This window comes from Hemitrygon akajei, chromosome 10, assembly GCF_048418815.1.
Source record: "Hemitrygon akajei chromosome 10, sHemAka1.3, whole genome shotgun sequence".
Taxonomy (NCBI): domain Eukaryota; kingdom Metazoa; phylum Chordata; class Chondrichthyes; order Myliobatiformes; family Dasyatidae; genus Hemitrygon; species Hemitrygon akajei.
The window spans coordinates 24768418-24789982 of record NC_133133.1 but is presented as its reverse complement, the minus strand read 5'-3'; positions in this window follow the sequence as shown (position 1 = coordinate 24789982).

Sequence of the window (21565 nt, the reverse complement as noted above, 5' to 3'; positions counted from 1 at the left end):
ATTGGCAAAGCCTAGGTCTGAGAGTGAGGAACGACTTGCTGTTTGGCCGATGTAAGCTCCGGGCCAGATTGTAAAGGTCAGTGCGTCGAGGCTGGAGGAGATGGATGGGCTAGTGTACAACTCGGAGCTCAGCGAGATTTACTCATCTCTGCTCTGAACTGGGTCTGTGGCCTGCAACTAACAGGCTCCTGGACTGGCTGAAGTGATGACCAGATTCATGGCTGTGAACTCACTTTTGTGAACTTTAGTCTAGAATGTTATTTGTTTGTGTTTGTTTCTGCATAATGGGGGTTGGGTGGCCTTTTCTAGCAGGTTCTGTTGGGTTTCTTTGACTTGCAGCTGCCTGTAAGGAGACAAATCTTGGGGTCTACAAGTGAAAAAATCCAGGATCCAATTGTACAAGGAGGTATTGAAGCCAAGATCTTGGAACTTGTTGATTAGTTTTAAGGTTATGATGATATCAAATGCTGAGCTGTAGTTGATAAAGAGCATCCTGATGTATGCACCTTCGCTGTCCAGATGCTCCAGGAATGAGCGAAGAGCCAATGAAATAGCATCTGCTGAGGACCTGTTGCTTCGGTAGGCAAATTGGAGCAGATCCAAGTCATCTCTCCGGCAGGAGACGATATGCTTCAGCTCCAGTCTCTTGAAACAATTCATCATTGTGGATGGAAGTCCAGCTGGATGATAGTCATTGAGAAAGGTTACCATGGTCTTCTTGGACACCAGTATGATTGAAGCCTGCTTGAAGGGTTTTCTTCAAACAAGCCTGGTTGAAGTCTCTGACTATAATTTGAAATGCGTCAGGTTGGGCTGTTTCTTGTTTGGAGATGGCAAGCAGCGTCTAGAAGCTCCCTTTACTTTTTCTGCAGTAGGTATCACGCTGCTTGAAAGTGGATATCTAGCAGCTTAATCATTATCACTAGAACGTTGTTCATCTCTGCTCTGAAGATGACCACAACTTCTTTTCCCTTGCTTTTTGTTCATTTTTGTTCTTGTAACACCTAATAAAATGGCCAGAACCAGCAAGTTTTAAGCCTCATTTTCCAACAGCATGTTGATCTGGGGTGTTGCATGTTGGGTGGTGGTGTGGAATTGGCAGTGATAGTCCCAGGAGCCTAGGCCCATTGTCTTAAAGTGGTGCTTGCATATTGTCTCTTCCTACATGCCCAAAACTCACCCATCAACTCTCACTAGAACATTGCATGCTTCCAGCCACTATCCTTGTTGGAATGGTAGTTATTCCCATATCCAGTGTATTCACAACCAATAAACTTGAAGGAAAATTGGAGTTAGAACAATAGAAGATAGTCATGAGGCGTTGGAGAACTGCCAGATATCGAGCCCACTAGATAACAATATCTATAGAGGGTATGAAAATATGAAAAAGGGAAGTTTTGTGAGATATGTAGTATTCAAGACACCAAAATGCATTGAAAACAGTATAAACTGTAGAAATAAAATTGAAAGGAATTTGGAAAATTAATCAGAATCAGAATCAGGTTTATTATGTGACGTGAAATCTGTTAACTTAGCAGCAACAGTTTGATGAAATACATAATTAGAAAAAGAGGGAAATAAATAAGTAAGTAAGTAAGTAAATAAATAAATAAATAGGAGTTTAGGTATATTGAATAGATTAAAAACCATGCAAAAAACAGAAATAGTGTATATTAAAATGAAGTAGTGTCCAATGGTTGAATGTCCATTTAGGAATCGGATGGCAGAGGAGAAGAAGCTGTTCCTGAAACACTGAGTGTGTGCCTTCAGGCTTCTGTACCTCCTACCTGATGGCAACAGTGAGAAAAGGGCATGCTGATGACACTAAACTGAGTGGAAAAGCAAATTGTACAGAGGATGTGGAGAGTCTGCAGAGGGATATAGATAGGTAAGTGAGTGGGCCAAGGTCTGGCAAATGGAATACAATGTTGGTAAATGCGAAATCATTCACTTTGGAAGGAATAATAGAAGAGCAGATTATTATTTAAATGGTGAAAGATTGCAGCATGCTGTTGTGCAGAGATACCTGGGAGTGCTTGTTCATGTACCTGTTGGCTTGCAGGTACAACAGGTTATTAAGAAGGCAAACAGAATGTTGGCCTTCATTGCTAGAGGGATTGAACTTAAGAGCAGGGAGGTCATGTTGCAATCGTACAGGGTACTGGTGAAGCCACACCTGGAGTACTGCATGCAGATCTGGTCTCCATACTTGAGGAAGGATATACTGGCTTTGGAGGCAGTGCAGCGGAGGTTCACCAGGTTGATTCCAAGGATGAAGGGGTTAACCTATGAGGAGAGATTGAGTTGCCTGGGACTATACTCTCTGGAGTTCAGAAGAATGAGAAGGGATCTCATAGAAACATACAAAATTTTGAAAGGGATAGATAAGATAGAAGTAGGAAAGTTGTTTCCATTGGTAGGTGAGACTAGAACTCAGGGACCTTGCCTCAAGATTCAGGGGAGAAGATTTAGGACAGAGATGAGGAGAAACTAGTTTTCCCAGAGAGTGGTGAATCTGTGGAATTCTCCTGCCCAGGGAAGCAGTTGAGGCTTCCTCACTAAATATATTTAGGATACAGTTAGATAGGTTTTTACATAGTAAGGGAATTAAGGATTATGGGGAAAAGGCAGGTAGATGGAGCTGAGCTTACGGACAGATCAGCCATGATCTTATTGAATGGCGGGGCAGGCTCGATGGGCCGGATGGCCTACTCCTGCTCCTATTTCTCATGTTCTTATGCCCTGGGTGTTGGAAGTCCTTAATAATGGACACTGCCTTTCTGAGACACCACTCCCTGAAGATGTCCTGGTTACTTTGTAGGCTGGTACCCAAGATGGAGCTGATTAAGTTTACAACCCTCTGTAGCTTTTTTCGGTCCTGTGCAGTAGCCCCCTCCCCCCATACCAGACAGTGATGCAGCCTGTCAGAATGCTCTGCATTGTACATCTATAGATGTATTTGAGTGTTTTTGTTGACATACCAAATCTCTTCAAACTCCTTATGAAGTATAGTTGCTGTCTTGCCTTTTATATACCTGCGTCGATATGTTGGGACCAGGTTAGATCGTCAGAGATCTTGACACCCAGGAACTTGAAACTGCTCAACCTCCCCACTTCTGATCCCTCTACGAGGATTGGTATGTGTTCCTTTGTCTTACCCTTCCTGAAGTCCACAATCAGCTCTTTCGTCTTACTGACGCTGAGTGCCAGGTTGTTGCTGTGGCACCACTCCACTCATTGGCTTATCCCACTCCTGTACCTCCTCTCATCACCACCTGAGATGTTAACAGAATTCCTCGAACTTTGGAAAAAAAATTGCCACTTATTAGTGACTAGATTGTAAGACCTGCATTAAATAGCTCCAAAGTTAGTAAATGATTCAAGGGAGGAACTTACAGATATTCTGACAACAATATTTCATTCCAAGGATTGGTGCAAGTTGTTGGTGGAAGTGCTAATGTTGTACTATTAAACATGGAAGTATCACGATAATTACAACTCTGAAGAAACTCAACGCCATAAGAAAAATGAACCCATTTGATGGATATCCCATCAATTATTCTAATGATTATCATTAATTATCATAATGCTAGTGCGGCCATGTAGCAGTTAGCAGACCACTTTACAGCAGCCGCTGTAAGATTGGGGTTTATTCCTGCTGCTGTCTGGAAGAAGTTTGCATATTATCCCGGTGACTATGTAGGTTTTGTCTGGGTGCTCTAGCTTCCCCCCACATTCCAAAGACATACGGTTAGTGTAGGTGAGTTGTGGGCATGCTGTGTTGGCACTGGAAGCATGGAGACACTTGTGTGCTGGCTAACACGATCCTCGCTGATTTGAGTTTGCACAAAGCAATGGATTTCACTCACAAACATGAGAAAATCTGCAGTTGCTGGAAATCCGAGCAACACACACAAAATGCTGGAGGATCTCAGTAGGCCAGGCAGCATCTGTGGACAAGAGTACAGATGACATTTCGGGCCGAGACCCTGCAGCAGGACTGGAGAAAAAAAAAACGAGAAGTCAGAGTTAGAAGGTGGGGGAGGGGAGGAAGAAACACAAGGTGAAAGGTGAAACTGGGAGGGGTGAAGTAAAGAGCTGGGAAGTTGATTGGTGAAAGAGATATAGGGCTAGAGAAGGGGGAATCTAATAAGAGAGGACAGAAGGCCACGGAAGAAAGAAAAAGGGAGAGGAGCTCCAGAGGGAGGTGATGAGCAGGTAAGGAGATAAGGAAATGGGGAATAGAGAAAGAGGGGGTGGGGGGCCATTGCTGGGAATTTGAGAAATCAGTGTTCATGCCATCAGGTCAGAGGCTATCCAGATGGAATATAAGGTGTTGCTCCTCCAACCTGAGTGTGGACTCATCGTGACAGTGGAGGAGGCCATGGATGGTCATGTCAGAATGGGAAGTGGAAATAAAATGGGTGGCCACTGGGAGATCCCACTTTTTCTGTTTTGGTGGACAGAACGTAGGTGTTCGGCGAAGCGGTCTCCCAGTCTACGTCGGGTGTCACTGACGGGAGGCCACACTGGGAAAACGGGATACAGTATATGAGCCCAACAGACTCACAGGTGAAGTGTCGCCTCACTTGGAAGGACTGTTTGGGGCCCTGAATGGCAGTGAGGGAGGAGGTGGAGGGGCAGGTGTAGCTCTTGCTCTGCTTGCAAGGATAAATGCCAGGAGGGAGATCAGTAGGGAGTGATGAATGGACAAGGGTTAGTGTCAATGTGTTTCGATATACATGTGAGAAATAAAGCTAATCTTTAATCTTTTAATCTACTCACTCATTTCTGCCATTACTGCTGCACAGTAATTATAGGTCATTTGGTTAACTTGGATAGTGCAAAAATGTTTGGAATCAGTTCTAAGGGACAGTGTAAACCTTCGTTTTTGAAAGGCATTGTCTGCTTCATTGTCGGAGCAGTTGCGAATGGTCAGAGATTGAATAAACACATTCTGGCATTGTGGTAGAACAATCATTGATGAAGTAGCTAAAGAAACTCCTGCTGCAGAATCTTTGATAGACCTTCAATAACCTTTCACATGATTTTGTCCAGTGCTGCATTTTCCCCTCAAGGTCCATTGATTTCACATTTACTGGGGCTCCTTAATGCCGCTCTCAGTTAAATGTTGCCTTGACACCGCCCTCAGCTCTGTCTGGAATTCAGCTTGTTGGTCCAGGTTTTGGACTATAGCTGTGATAAGTCTGTAGCCAAGCAGCACTGGTGTAGCTGGCCTGGCGTTCTATCCACGTCTCTCAGGAAAACACACAACCTCAATATTTGTTGTGCTTTGTCTGTTGCATCTTGAGCTGCCCAGGCTGGATTTGCCTGGATCAGGGTGCTGTAGACCAGAGAGCACCACACACGCTCTACCGCTCCCTGGAGTTACTGCAATGATTTGATTTCCTGACCTCATGAAGTGCATCTGAACCCACTCCACCATCTACTCCAGAAACTTAGAGTCATAAAACTCAGGAAAAGGCTCTTTAGTCCACTACCTCAATCTAATCCAGCTTCCCCAAATTTAACCGCTCACCTACATAGCCGGGCCATTTTACAGTAACCTGTTAACCTACCACCTGATACGTATTAGGCCAGTGGGAAGAAACTGGAAAAAGCATGGAAGCAAAACGTGGTCACAGGCAGAACTAACTCCACATCCACAGCTCTGAAGTTCAGGATTGAACATGGACCCACAGAACCATAGAACCATAGAACATTACAGCACAGAAACAGGCCTTTTGGCCCTTCTTGGCTGTGCCGAACCATTTTTCTGCCCAGTCCCACTGACCTGCACCTGGGCCATATCCCTCCAAACCCCTCTCATCCATGTACCTGTCCAAGTTTTTCTTAAATGTCAAAAGTGAGCCCGCATTCCCCACTTCATCTGGCAGCTCATTCCACACTCCCACCACTCTCTGCGTGAGGAAGCCCCCTCTAATATTCCCTTTAAACTTTCCCCCTTCACCCTTAACCCATGACCTCTGGTTTTTTTCTCCCCTAGCCTCAGTGGAAAAAGCCTGCTTGCATTCACTCTATCTATACCCATCATAATTTTATACACCTCTATCAAATCACCCCTCATTCTCCTACGCTCTAGGGAATAAAGTCCTAACTTATTCAACCTTTCTCTGTAGCTCAGTTTCTCAAGTCCTGGCCCCTGGAGTTCTGCGGCAGCATCTCTGCTAATGGCCCCACTACTTTACGGTCCATATTTTGAGTACTGCTGGCGTATGGTACTGTTTATCAGTGTCGCAGTCACTGAGATACCGTGAAATGTATACGTTTACGTGCCAGCAAAACAGGGCATGCCACACATCACGGCCATAAAATGTAAACCGAATACAGTGTTGCAGCTGCAGAGTAAATGCAGTGGAGGCAGAGGAATGCAGTGGAGGCAGAGGAATGCAGTGGAGGCAGAGGAAATGCAGTGGAGGCAGAGGAATGCAGTGGAGGCAGAGGAAATGCAGTGGAGGCAGAGGAATGCAGTGGAGGCAGAGGAAATGCAGGGGAGGCAGAGGAAATGCAGTGGAGGCAGAGGAATGCAGTGGAGGCAGAGGAAATGCAGTGGAGGCAGAGGAATGCAGTGGAGGCAGAGGAAATGCAGGGGAGGCAGAGGAAATGCAGTGGAGGCAGAGGAATGCAGTGGAGGCAGAGGAAATGCAGGGGAGGCAGAGGAATGCAGTGGAGGCAGAGGAAATGCAGTGGAGGCAGAGAAATGCAGGGGAGGCAGAGGAAATGCAGGGGAGGCAGAGGAATGCAGTGGAGGCAGAGGAATGCAGGGGAGGCAGAGGAATGCAGTGGAGGCAGAGGAAATGCAGTGGAGGCAGAGGAATGCAGGGGAGGCAGAGGAAATGCAGGGGAGGCAAAGGAATGCAGTGGAGGCAGAGGAAATGCAGTGGAGGCAGAGGAATGCAGTGGAGGCAGAGGAACGCAGGGGAGGCAGAGGAAATGCAGGGGAGGCAGAGGAATGCAGTGGAGGCAGAGGAGTGCAGTGGAGGCAGAGGAAATGCAGTGGAGGCAGAGGAATGCAGTGGAGGCAGAGGAAATGCAGTGGAGGCAGAGGAATGCAGTGGAGGCAGAGGAATGCAGGGGAGGCAGAGGAAATGCAGTGGAGGCAGAGGAAATGCAGTGGAGGCAGAGGAATGCAGTGGAGGCAGAGGAAATGCAGGGGAGGCAGAGGAATGCAATGGAGGCAGAGGAAATGCAGTGGAGGCAGAGAAATGCAGGGGAGGCAGAGGAAATGCAGGGGAGGCAGAGGAATGCAGTGGAGGCAGAGGAATGCAGGGGAGGCAGAGGAATGCAGTGGAGGCAGAGGAAATGCAGTGGAGGCAGAGGAATGCAGGGGAGGCAGAGGAAATGCAGGGGAGGCAGAGGAATGCAGTGGAGGCAGAGGAAATGCAGTGGAGGCAGAGGATTGCAGTGGAGGCAGAGGAATGCAGTGGAGGCAGAGGAAATGCAGTGGAGGCAGAGGAATGCAGGGGAGGCAGAGGAAATGCAGTGGAGGCAGAGGAAATGCAGTGGAGCATGGAAATGCAGTGGAGGCAGAGGAATGCAGTGGAGGCAGAGGAAGTGCAGTGGAGGCAGAGGAATGCAGTGGAGGCAGAGGAAATGCAGTGGAGGCAGAGGAATGCAGTGGAGGCAGAGGAAATGCAGTGCAAGGGTCACAACAAGTTCAGGAGTTCATCATTTTGGACTTGGGAGGTTGTTCAAGATTCTGATAACAAGAAACCAGAATTAGAATCAGGATTAATATCACTGGCACGTTGGGAAATTTATTGTTTTGCAGCCCCAGTACATAATAATAAAAAAACTATAAATTACAATAAGAAATATATATATTTCACATACACACATAATACACAATGTCTATAAAGAGCATTCAACAACTCCCCCCCCCAAGAAGTTATCATGTTTTAATGTTTTACAACAGTGAATCACAGTGGATTTAATTCAGCTTTTTTTTTACACTGATCAACAGAATAAGACTCTTTCATGTTAAAGTGAAAACATCTCTACAAAGTAATCTAAATTAATTACAAATATAAAACAGAAAATAATTGATTGCTTAATTATTCACCCCCTTCAAGTCAGTGTTTAGTAGATGCACCTTTGGTAGCAATTACAGCCTTGAGTCTGTGGGGATAGGTCTCTTTGCACATCTCGACACTGCAATTTTCCCTCATTCTCCTTTAAAAAACTGCTCAAACTCTATTCGATTGCATGGGGATCGTGAGTGAACAGCCCTTTTCAAGTCCAGCCACAAATTCTCATTTGGATTGAGGACTGGACTCTGACTTGGCCGCTCCAGGACATTAACTTTGTTGTTTTTAAGCCGTTCCAGTGTAGCTTTGGCTTTATCTTGGGGTCATTGCCTCGCTGGAAAACAAATCTTCTCTCAAGTTGCAGTTCTGTTGCAGACTACATCAGGGTTTCCTTCAGGATTTCCTTGTATTTTGCCGCATTCATTTTACCCTCTACCTTCACAAGTCGCCCGGGGCCTGCTGCAGTGAAGCATCCCCACAGCATAGCATTTAGTCCGATGGCCAAGAAGCTCCATTGCAACACCTTGTCTGCACACGGGTCTCCAAAAACAGATGTCCATTTAACTAATTATGTGACTTCTGAAACCAATTGACCTCACCAGTGATGATTTGGTGTGTCATATTAAAGAGGGTGAATAATTATGCAATCAATCATTTTGTATTTTATATTTGTAATTAATTTAGATCACTTTGTAGAGATCTGTTTTCACTTTAACACGAAAGAGTCATTTTTTGTTGATTGGTGTCAAAAACAGCCAAATTAAATCCATTGTGGTTCAATGTTATGAAACAATAAAACATGAATACTTCCGGGGGGTGTGGGGGGGGGGGGGTGAATACTTTTTATAGGCACTGTGTGTATATATATATATATATATAGTGCAAAAAGAGATCAAAACATTAGTGAGGTAGTGTCCATGGGTTTATTGCCCTTTCAGAAATGGACAGGATGTTGATCAGAAACACAAGAGTTTCTGCAGATGCTGGAAATCTAGAGCAACACACACAAAATGCTGAAAACACTCAGCAGGTCAGGCAGCATCTATGGAAATGAAGGAACAGTCAACGTTTCGGGCCCAGATCCTTCTTCAGGAATGGACAGTAAGAGGGAAGATGCCAGAGTAAAAAGGTGGGGAGGAGGGGAAGGTGATAGGTGAAGCCAGGTGGGTGGGAAAGGTAAAAGACTGGAGAGGAAGGATTCTGATAGGAGAGGAGAGAGGACCATAGGAGACAGGGAAGAAGGAGGGCACCAGGGTGAGGAGGTAGGCATGTTTCCAGGACATCAGGGAATGGGGTTTCCCTTCCTCCACCATTGATGCTGCCCACAGCAACATCTCCTCCATTTCCTGGACACCTGCGCTCACCCCATCTTCCCACAGCCTCAACAGGGATGGAGTGCCTCTTGTTCTTACCTACCACCCCATGGGCCTCCACATCCACCACAACTTCCAACATCTCCAATGGGATCCTACCATCAAACATAGCTTAACCCCCCCACCCCCAAGTTCCACAGGGATCTCTCCATCAGTGATTCCTTTGTCCATTCGTCCTTCCCCACTAATCTCCATCCTGGCATTTATCCCTGCAAGTGGCCAAAGTGCTACACCCACCCATTCAGCTCATCCCTCACCTCCATTCGGGGTCCCAAACAGTCCTTCCTGGTGAAACAACACTTAAGCTGCAAGTCTGCTGGGGTCGTCTATTGTATCTGGTACTCCCAATGATGCCTCCTCTACATTGATGAGACTCGCCATAAATTGGGGGACTGCTTTATGGAAAACCTCCGCTCAATCCCCCAAAAGCATAATTTCCTGGTGGCCAACTATTTTAATTCTGAATCCTATTACCTTTCTGACAATTCGGTCCCTGGCCTCCTCTTGTGCCGTGAAGAAACCGCTCTCAGCGTGGAAGAGAAGCCCCTCATATTTCTGGGAAATTTCCCTCTAATTTGTAATGGCCAATGTGTGCAATTTTTTATGGACACTGAATTTTTAAGTGGAATTAAACCTGAAGCTATTCTAAGGATTTTCTTGTAACTGCACGTTCTTGACCTCATGAGTTTTCGGTGTAGCAGTGTCTTCAGTTGCATTAAGCCATACCACTTTAAATAAAAGCAGTTCTTTTGTGCTTCACGCCCTTTGCTTCTTTGGAATTTGACACAGTGTGGTGAACTACATATACCTGTCTGACTGCTCCTGTGGCTCCTCCCACAGACCCCGGTATAAAGTCGATTGGAGACACAGCCCCGGTCTCAGTCTCCAGGATGCAGTGTGGTGGTCAATTGCTGCTTGTTCTTTCTTGCAGCCAATAAAAGCCTGTATCTCACCTCACATCTCCGAGAGTTATTGATGGTGCATCACACAGTGAGCCAATAATTTGTTCAATAAAAACAGTATAAATAAGCCAGCTCTAAACCTGCAGACAAATCATCGCAAAATCCACACTGTCAACACCATCTGTATCATAAACCGGAAAAGGACATGTGATTGTGTATGATTGTGATATACTTAACATGCCAATGAGGTAGAGAGTGACAACCTCTTGTGCACAGTTTAAATTGAGCAAAAGATGTGTGTGCGCATACCTTAGAGTGGACATTATTCCTGGGTAGCTTCCAATCTGATCCCCTGGACATCGATTTCTCCTTCCAATAATATTTTTCCCTCCTCCCCTCCCCTCTTGCTCTATTTCCCACTCTAGCCTCTTATCTCCTCACCTGCCTATCACCTCCTCCTGAGCCCCTCCTTCTTCCCTTTCTCCTATGATCCACTCTCCTCTCCTATCAGATTCCTCCTCTTCAGCCCTATACCTTCCCCACCCACCGAGCTTCAACGATCACCTCCTGTCCTCCTTCCCCTCCCCACACTTTTTTATTCTGGCATTTCCCACTTCCTTCCCAATCCTGAATAAGAGTCTCGGCCCGCAAAGTCGACTGTTTATTCATTTTGATAGCTGCTGCCCGACTTGCTAAGTTCCTCCGGCATTATGTGTGTGTAGCTTGGGGTAGCTCAGAAGCAGGTCCATTTATTTATCACATATACATTGAAACATATAGTAAAATGTGTCATTTGCATTAACATACAACACAGGCTAAGGAGGCGCTGGGAGTAGCGGCAAGTGTTGCTACATATTCCAGCACCAAATAAACATGCCCACAATATTTGGCTTAACAACACACAACAAGCCATAAAGGCAGAATCAGTGCCCTTTCCTCCTGCTCACCGACCCACACATATAGAGCCATAGAGATATAGAAAAGTACAGCACTGAAGCAGGCCATGCCATACCATTTAGACTGCCTGGCCGTTGGTCCATAGCCCTCCATACCCCTACCATCCATGTACCTATCCAAACTTTTTTTAAAAATGTTGAAATCGAGCTCGCATGCACCACTTGCGCAGGCAGCTTGTTCCACACTCTCACCACCCTCTGGTTGAAGAAGTTTCCCCTCATGTCCCACCTTAAACTTTTCACCTTTCACCCTTAACCCATGACCTCTAGTTGTCATCCCGCCCACCCAGAATGGAAGAAGCCTGCTTGCATTTACCCTATCTACCCCGTCATAATTTTATGTACTTCTATCAAAGCTCTGATAGTCTTCCTCACTGTCCACTAAACCTCCAATATTGGTGTCATCTGCAAATTTCGACATTATCACATCATCATCCAGTTCATTGATATAGATGACAAACAACAAAGGACCCAGCACTGATCCCTACAGCACACCACTAGTCACAAACCTCCAGTCAGAGGAGCAACCATCTACTACCACTCTCTGCTTTTCCCACAAAGCCAATGTCTAATCCCATGTACTATCTCATCTTGAATGCCGAGCGACTGAACCTTCTTGACCAACCTCCCATGTGGGACCTTGTCTAATGCCTTGCTAAAGTCCATGTAGACAACATCCATTGCTTTGCCTTCATCCACTTTCCTGGTGACTTCCTCAAAGATAGGTTAGACATGACCTACCACACACAAAGCCATACTGACTATCCCTAATCAGTCTGTATTAATCCAAATACTCATACATCCGGTCCCTTAGAATACCTTTCAATAACTTTCCTTCTACCGATGTCAGGCTCACGGGCCTTCAATTTCCTGGTTTATTTTTAGAGCCTTCGGAACATCATTCACTATCCTCCAATCCTCTGGTACATCTCCTGTTGCTAAGGATGCTTTAAGTATTTCTGCTAGGGCCACTGCAATTTCTCCACTAGCCTCCCGCAGGGTCAGAGGGACGTTGTGTGGTCCTGGGCATTTAGCCATCCTAATCTGCTTCAGGGTAGCAAACACATCCTCCCTCTGTAATCTGTACAGGGTTGGTGAAGTCGACGCTGCTTTGCCTCACTTCTATAGACTCTGCATTTGTTCCCTGAGTAAATACAGATTAATATATTCTATTTAAAATTTCCCCCATCTCTTTTGGCTCCACACGTGGATTTCCATTCTGATCTTCCAGAGAACCAATTTTGTCCCTTGCAATCCTTTTGCTCTTAACATATCTGTAGAATCTCTTAGGATTCTCCTTCACCTTGTCTGCTAGGACAACCTCATATTTTCTCTCAGCCCTCCTAATTTTTTTTTCTTAACTGTAATCTTGCATTTCTTGTACTCCGTAAGCACCTCATTTGTTCCTGCCTGCCTATACCTGCAATGCATTTGCTTTTTTCTTAACCAGGGCCTCAATATCTCTTGAAAACCAAGGTTCTCTAAACCTGTTATCTTCAGCTTTTATTCTGACAGGCACATACAAGCTTTATATTCACAAATTTTCACTTTTAAAATCCTCCCACTTTTCAAGTACACCTTTGCCAGAAAACAGCCGGTCCAATCTACACTTGCCAGATCCTTTTTGATACCATCAAAATTGGCCTTTCTCCAATTTAGAATCTCACCAGACCTACCTTTTTTCCATATTGCCTTTGAAACTAATGGCACTTCACTAGATGTAAAGTGTTCCCCACCACAAACTTCTGTCACCTGCCCTGTCTCATTATCTAATAGCAGATCAAGTACTGCACAGTCTCCCGTTGGAACTTCTACATACCAATTAAGGAAACTTTCCTGAACACACTTGACCAGCTTTATCCCATTTAGCCCCTTTACGGTATAGGAGTCCCGGTCATTATGTCCCAGTCAATAAGTTAAAATCACCTATCATAAAAACTTTATGTTCTTTGCAACAGTCTGCAAACTCTCTACAAATTTGTTCCTCTAAATCCCGCAAGCTGTTGGGTGGTCTGTTATCTAGCCCCGGTAATGCGGTCATACCTTTTTAATTTCTCAATTCCACCCATAGCGCCTCAGTGGATGAATTCTGCAGTCTGTCCAGATGGAACACTGCCATGACATTTTCCCTGCTTAGTAACACCACCCCTCCTCCTTTAATCCCTGTCCCATCTAAAGCAATGGATCTCTAGAATATTGAGCTGCTAGTCCTACCCCTCCTGTAACTAAGTCTCACTAATGACCATGATATCATTATTCCATGTGCTGACTCATGCCCTGAGCTCATCTGCCTTTCCTACAATACTTCTTGCATAAGCAGCTCAGGACATTACTCACCTTTTGATAACTGACTCTGAGGTCTTAACAACATCTGTCTCCACATCCATCTGGTTTGGCATTCTGATTCCCATCCCCTGCAACTCTAGCTTAATCCCCCCCCCCCCCCCCCATGCAGTACTGGCAAACCTTCCCACTGGGATAATAGACCCCTTCAATTCAGGTGCAAGCTGCCTCTTCTCTAAAGGTCCCACCTTCACTGGAAGAGAGCCCAATGATCCAAAAATCCCGCCTACATCAACTCCTTAGCCACGCGTTAAAATGTATGATCTTCCTTTGCTGAACTCACTAGCACGTGGTACGGGTAGCAATCTGAGATCTCAACCCTGGAGGCCCTACCCTTTAACTTGCTACCTAACTCCCTGAACTCCCTTTGCAGAATTGTGTCACTCTTCCTACCCATGACATGGACCACAACCTCTGGCTGCTCACCCACCCACTTAAGAATGCTGAGGGCTCAATCCGAGATGTCCTGGACCCTGGTACCCGGGAGGCAACATACCACCCTGGAATCCCATTCTCATCCACTGAACCTCCTTTCTGTTTCCCTAATATTGAATTTCCTATCACCACAGCTCAACTCTTCTCCCTCCTTCTCGTCTGAGTCACTGAGCCAGACTCAATGTCAGAGTCCTGACTGCTGTGATTTTCCTCAGCTGGGCATCTCCCTCAACAGTATCCAAAGTGTAGTTGTTGAGGGGATGGCCTCAGGGGTGCCCTGCACTGGCTGTTTAACCCTCTTCCTTTGCCCGACTGTCACTCAGTTTCCCATGTCCTGCATCTTGGGTGTAACTACCTCTCTATATGTCCTATCTATCACCCCATGGCCTCCCGAATGATCTGGAGTTCCTTAACGCAGAGTGTTATAAGTTGCAGCTGGATGCACTTCTTGCAGGTCTAGTCAACAGGGACATTGGATGTTTCCCTTCCTTCCCACATTCTGTAAGAGGAGGATTCAACTATCCTGCCAGGCCTCCCTACTGTTCTAACTGAGCAAATATAAAGAAAGAAAAACAATAGATAACCTGTGGGGGGAAAAAAATTCTATCTACAGCTTTTTGCCTTCTCTGGCTGAAGCCCCAGAATCCCCGCTCTTACACTGCCCATTCCAACCGTGGCCACTCTGCTTGCTCCTGCCTTACTTTATTTTGTCCTTGCCAATCAATCCTGATCGCTGAAAGCATCAAACTGCCACAAGTCGATGCCTTATGTAGTCAATCAGCGTACCTGAGTGAGCTGCATCTTCTCATAATTCCAATCGCTGACTGGCCGCTGCTCACCGATAGTCCTCCAAGCCTCAGGGCCGCCAGCCTCCAGTCAGATTAAGGACTGCTGTCAATTTGCAGCTGTCTCTAAAGTCACTGTAGGAGTCGGGTCTTGACCCGAAATGTGGACTGTTTATTCATTTCCATCGGTGCTGCCTGACCTGCAGCGTTCCTCCAGCTCTTCATGTGTGTTGCTCTGGATCGCCTGCTTCTGCAGACTGTCTCATGTTGATGATTCAGTGTTGCTCTAGTAGTTTTCAGAGAGCAGATCTCAGAGGTTCCACGGTGTGGGTGCAATTAGAATGAGAATGGTGGGTGCTGCCCTGTGATGGCGAAGTTGGGGATTATCAGTCAGCCCTTTAGGATTAGTTTGTTTGTTTTCTGTTGACTAGTGTAGATAAAGGCAATATGCTCACTGAGTCGATGCTGGCTTTGACTAATAGTGTTGAAAAAGTTAAATCTGCCTGAAATGAGCGTCTTAGCAACACCAGCATATTGGCCAATGATGCTGAACCAAAGCTTGTTTTATTTCTCTTCTGAACTTTACTCCAATGGAAATTAAACACTTAGGTGATACAGAACAGGCCAGCAATTCACTATCCATTTTATGTTATTACACTAAACAAACTCTACCCTCTTGTCCCAGGACAATAAAACTAATTTTAGTCAGTGTTGCAGGTGCATGAAATGCAGCAGACTTCTCTCATAATCCTGGTTAAAATTAATCCTGCAAACAACTCTTCTTTCTGGTAATTTATCTTCCTGGCATTTGTGGGGCCTTGCCTGTCAGTCCTTATATTTCAGCTCTGTTCATTGAGCAGAAAATGTTTAGAACATCCTAAGGTCATAAAAGTTACTATTTTAATTTAAGCATTACATGCTGCTATAGTCTGGGAGATTATGTCCACCTGAACATCTGATAGATATTTCCAGCCTGACAATTACTGCAGTGAATACTCTTCAAAATAAAAAGTTGCCTGCAGGCTTCTTAGTTTGTGGGAATGCAATTTGTGGTGGGGAGATATTTAGAATAATTGTATATATGTACTTGATGGAATTGGCTAAGTAGGCTGTTTTTCTTGTTTCCCATTTCTTTGTATTCTTGCTGACAAAAAAAAATCCTCTTGCCCTCAGAATAAATGAACAAAATTTGAACTCAGTCCCACTGAAACTGGTGCCTCATTGTAAACAGCCTGAGACTGTGCCCTGGAGGCCACCGTAGAACCTGCAGTGTAGACGGGGACTTCACACGTACCCAATTAAATTATAATTCACAAAATTAATTTCTTATTTCTACATGACCTCTGGAATGCTTGCGGTTTACAAAGGCCTGAGCATTTGTTGAAATAAAGAGATTAAGACAAGTTCCCAATACCTACAGCTGTATGTTTACCATCAAATAAGATGTTCCTCCAGTGCATATACTGCCAAACCTATTTGAGGGAACTAGAATATAAAAGCAAAGATGTAGTGCACAAAGCATTGTATAGACTACGTTTGGAGTTTTATGAGCAATTTTGGGTCAACTATCTAAGATAGGATGTGCTAGCATTGGGGAGGTTCGAGAGGGGGTTTAGGAGAATGATCCTGGGAATGAAAGGGTTAACACATGAGGAAGATAAGATATGAGGTATGAATGTGGAGAGGATGATTCCAATAGTGAGAGAACCCAGGACCAGAGAGCGCAGCCTCAGAATAGAAGCACATCCATTTAAAACAGAGATGAGGAGGAATTTCTTTAGCCTGAGTGTCAGTGGAATTCATTGCCACAGACAGATGTGGAGGCCAAGTCACTGGGGTATACTTGAAGCGTTGGTTAATAGTTTTTTGATTAGTAAGGGTGTCAAGAGTTACAGGGAGAAGGTAGGAGAATGAGTTGAGAGAGAAAATAAATCAGCCAAGATTGAATGGCAGAGCATTCTCAATAGGCTGAATAGCCTAATTTTGCTCCTATATCTTATGGTCTTAAATTTTGATTTGCAATAGTTTCTTGAGTTTTTGGAACGGTGCACTGAAAGCTATTACTTCCACAGACCTCAAATCTTTAGCTGCTGCAGGAACCAAGGTAATTTATAGCTCCTTGATCATAAAATCATGGGGAATCTGGAAACACATTTCAATTTGTTGGGATTTGCAATTGACATTGGAAACTGCAGAAAAATGTTTAATAGGAACAAAACAAACAAAGTTTTGGAATGGAGAATGCAGTTTGAAGTTGTTACTGGATAATTCTGAGGAATTTTTCATCTGTCATCAATGTATGAAATTTGAAAGATGCGTGAATAATACTAGGGTTAAAGAAGGCACGCCTATAAAATATTTTTCCCACATAATCTCTATAATAATCGTATCAAAGGAGGATTGCTATAGATGAGATCATCTTTAGTTGTCATGTGTACATCAAAGCCTACAGTGAAATGCATCATTTTCAGCAAATCAAATCAACGAGGATTGTACTGAGCGTCCTGCAAGTCTCGCCATGCGTCCTACAGCAACATCGCATGCCCACAACTCACAAGCCCCAACCATACCTCTTTGGAACTTGGGAGGAAACTGGAGCATCTAGAGAAAACCCACAGTCACAGGGAGAATGTGCAAACTGCTTACAGAATTGAACTCCAGTCGGTGATCACTTGGCGCTGTAAAGCAATGTGCCAACCATTTGAATTCATGAGGGATGACGATACTAGAGGCAGATTTATAGAAGATGGGGTCTGCAGGAGCCCTGTACTAACGATGGTCGGAATGTAGCAGAGATGTCACTCCCGGAACAATTTAATCACGTGCATTCTGCATTCTGTGGCAAACTACATGAGCAGCAGATCGACACCATTGAGAAAAATCTGCTTTATTTATACAAAAGGAATACATATTGTTGAAATGTCAAAAATGAAGGCAAAGTTATGATTCCTAAATAATGAATTAGAAGAAAAAACATGTCAGATGGAGAAGTGTAAGAATGGGGAAGAAATACTTCAAGTAGCAAATCCACTGTAAAGTTGGTGATGTGTTCTGGTCACAAGGGCAAGGTAGCCAGATAATGGACCAAACTGAAATGTCAAAGTTTACAGTTCCTAGAACCACAAAGATAGTCATTTGCCATGCTTATAAACTTACATACAGTTTAGAATGTAAGTTCTAGAAGTAGAGGCCAGAAGGTCAAACCCATGATCGGCTTTTCCTGGGGTCAAAGCCTAAAGGTCAAACCCATGATTGGCATTTCCTGGGGTCAAGCCCATAAAGTCAAACCCATGATCATTAATCCCTGGCATTAAAGCCTAATGGTCAAACCAATGATCGGCAATTCCTGGGGTTGAGGCCTGAACATGTAACCCACCATCAGCAAGTCCTGCGGCCGATACCCTGAAATCGGCGATTCAAAGTTGGATGCCCGATGTCTGTGAGCCTGAGAGTCTGGGGCCAAGGACCGGAAGCCTGGAGGCAGCCTACCCTGATGCTGGCAGTTTGTCATGTGAGTGAGTAGGTGGGTGATTGGGAGGATGGGCAAGGGGCTTGTTTTGCCATTGTTGTCTTGTTTTGTTCTTTTCATAGTTGTTTTGTTTGAGTTGTTCTGGTGAACATTGTGGCCATGTTATGTTGCTGCCGCAAAATATGGCAACACTTGTTGGCTGCCCGAGCACATCCTTACGTTGTGTTGGTTGTTAATGCAAATGACACGTTTCACCGAGAGAAGATGCAGATGCTGGATATCCAAGCAGGTCCTGATGAAGGGTCCGAACGGTCGACTGTTTACTCTTTTCCATAGGTGCTGTCTGGCCCGCTGAGCTCCTCCAGGAGAGGGAGAGAGGGAGAGAGGGAGAGAGGGAGAGAGGGAGAGAGGGAGAGAGGGAGAGAGGGAGAGAGGGAGAGAGTGTGTGTGTGTGTGTGCTGGTGCATTTCACTGTACATTTTGATGTACATGTGATAAATAAATCTGAATCTGAACAATCTAAAAACTAAATGAGTTAAGAAAATTAGATTGGGCACCACAGTAGGGTAGCAGTTAGCGCGATGATTTGCAGCTCAGCATGTTTTGGAGTTTGGAGTTCGATTCTGGTGCCGATATGCAAGGAGTCTTTCTACCTCCTCCCTGAGGAATGCATGGGTTTCCCCCAGGTGCACTGATTTCCTCCCGCTGTCCAAAGGCATACCCGGTTGGTTAATTGCTCATTGTAAACTGTCCCCTGATTAGGTTAGGGGTAATCAGGCTGGTGGGGCTGCTGGGATAGTGTGGCACAAAGGATCAGAAGGGCCTATTCTGTGCTGTATTGCTAAATGAAATAACAATTTAAAATCAAGAGTAGGCCATTCATCTTCTCATGCCTTCAAAGAGGTTGCTGACCTTTCACTCTGCATGAATACATCTTCTACATAACTCGTAATATATATAAAAATTGGCCTTGAATATACTCAGTGACTGAAGCTCTTTCTTCACTGTCCCAAATGAGCAACTTCTTGTTTTAAGAGCCTGGCCCTTGGTTTCAGACACATCATCACTGTATGTCAAGCCCTGTAAGAATGAAAAAAAAACATTTAAGGAGATCTTAAAATCTTGTTGGCCTAGTTTACTAATTTCTCCACATACAGCAAGCTCACCAGCCCAGAAATCAATCTGGAGAAGTTCACTGCACTCCCTCTGTCACAGGTATATCTTCCTTGGTTTGGGAGACTGACCCAAACAGAAATTTCCAAATGGGTTCAGACCTGGGCCCCATTGTAATTGGAGCAAGAGTTTTCAAATCCTCTTGCAATGAAAGTAAACATGCTATATGCCTACCAAGTTGCTTCCTGTACCCGTACATTCAGTGATTTGTGTATAAGCACACCCAGATCTTTCTGAAAACTGGAAACATTCCATTTCTCATTTAAAATGTACCCCACTTTTACCTGTTTTTCTCTATTAAAGTGCATGGCCTTCCATTTTTGCATAGCATATTCCATCTACCTTATCTTCATCCCTTCAAGTTACCTGACTGTATATCCATCCATCCCCACCTCCAAAGCTGAAGCCTCCTCAGCCTTCAAATGCTGCACCTGCCCATTCACCTGCTCCCTCACCACCGTTCTGGGCCACAAACTGTTCTTCTGGGTGAGGCAACACTTCATTTGCAAATCTGTTGGGGTCATAAGACCATAAGATATAAGAACAGAAGTAGGCCAATTGGCCCATCAAGTCTGCTCTGCTATTCAATCATGGGCTGATCCAATTCTTCCAGTCATCCCCACTCCCCTGCCTTCTCTCCATACCCTTTGATGCCCTGACTAATCAAGAACCTATCTATCTCTGCCTTAAATACACCCAATGACTTGGCTTCCACAGCTGCTCATGGCAACAAATTCCACAGATTTACCACTCTCTGACTAAAGTAATTTCTCAGCATCTCAGTTCTAAATGGATGTCCTTCAATCCTGAAGTCGTGCCTTCTTGCCCTAGACACCCCTACCATGGGAAATAACTTTGCCATATCTAATCTGTTCAGGTCTTTTAACATTCGGAATGTTTTTATGAGATCCCCCCTCATTCTCCTGAACTCCAGGGAATACAGCCCAAGAGCTGCCAGACATTCCCCTTACGATAATCCTTTCATTCCTGGAATCATTCTCATGAATCTTCTCTGAACCCTCTCCAATGTCAATATATCCTTTCTAAAAATAAGGAGCCCAGAACTGCACACAATACTCCAAGTGTGGTCTCACTAGTGCCTTTTAGAGCCTCAACATCACATCCCTGTTCTTATATACTCTATAAATGAATGCCAATATTTCCTTTGCATTCTTCATCATTGACTCTTCCTGGAGGTTAACCTTTAGGGTGTCCTGCACAAGGACTCCCAGGTCCCTTTGCATCTCTGCATTTTGAATTTTCTTCCCACCTAAATAATAGTCTGCCCGTTTACTTCTTCCACCAAAGTGCATGACCATACACTTTCCAACATTGTATTTCATTTGCCACTTCTTTGCCCATTCCCCTAAACTATCTAAGTCTCTCTGCAGGCTCTGTTTCCTCAACACTACCCACTTCTCCACCTATCTCTGTATCGTTGGCAAATTTAACCACAAATCCATTAATCCCATAGTCTGAATCGTTGACATACATCGTAAAAAGCAGCAGTCCCAACACTGACCCCTGTGGAACTCGACTGGTAACCGGCAGCCAGCCAGAATGGGATCCCTTTGTTCCCCCTCTCTGTTTTCTGCCAACCAGCCAATGCTCTACCCATGCTAGTAACTTTCCTGTAATTCCATGAGCTGTTATCTTGCTAATCAGCCTCATGTGCAGCACCTTGTCAAAGGCCTTCTGAAACTCCAAATACAGCACATCTACTGCATCTCCTTTGTCTACCCTACTTGTCTACCCTACTTGTCTACAATTTCCTCAAAAAACTGCAGTTAGTTAAGCAGGATTTTCTTTTCAGGAAACCATGCTGGCTTTGGCCTATCTTGTCATGTGCCTCCAGGTACTCCATAATCTCATCCCTAACAATCGATTCCAACAACTTCCCAACCACTGATGTCAGGCTAACAGGTCTATAGTTTCTTTTCTGCTGTCTTCCACCCTTCTTAAACAGCTGAGTAACATTTGCAATTTTCCAATCATCCGGTACAATGCCAGAATCTGTCGATTCTTGAAAGATCATTGTCAATGCCTCCGCAATCTTTCCAGCTACTTTGTTAAGAACCCGA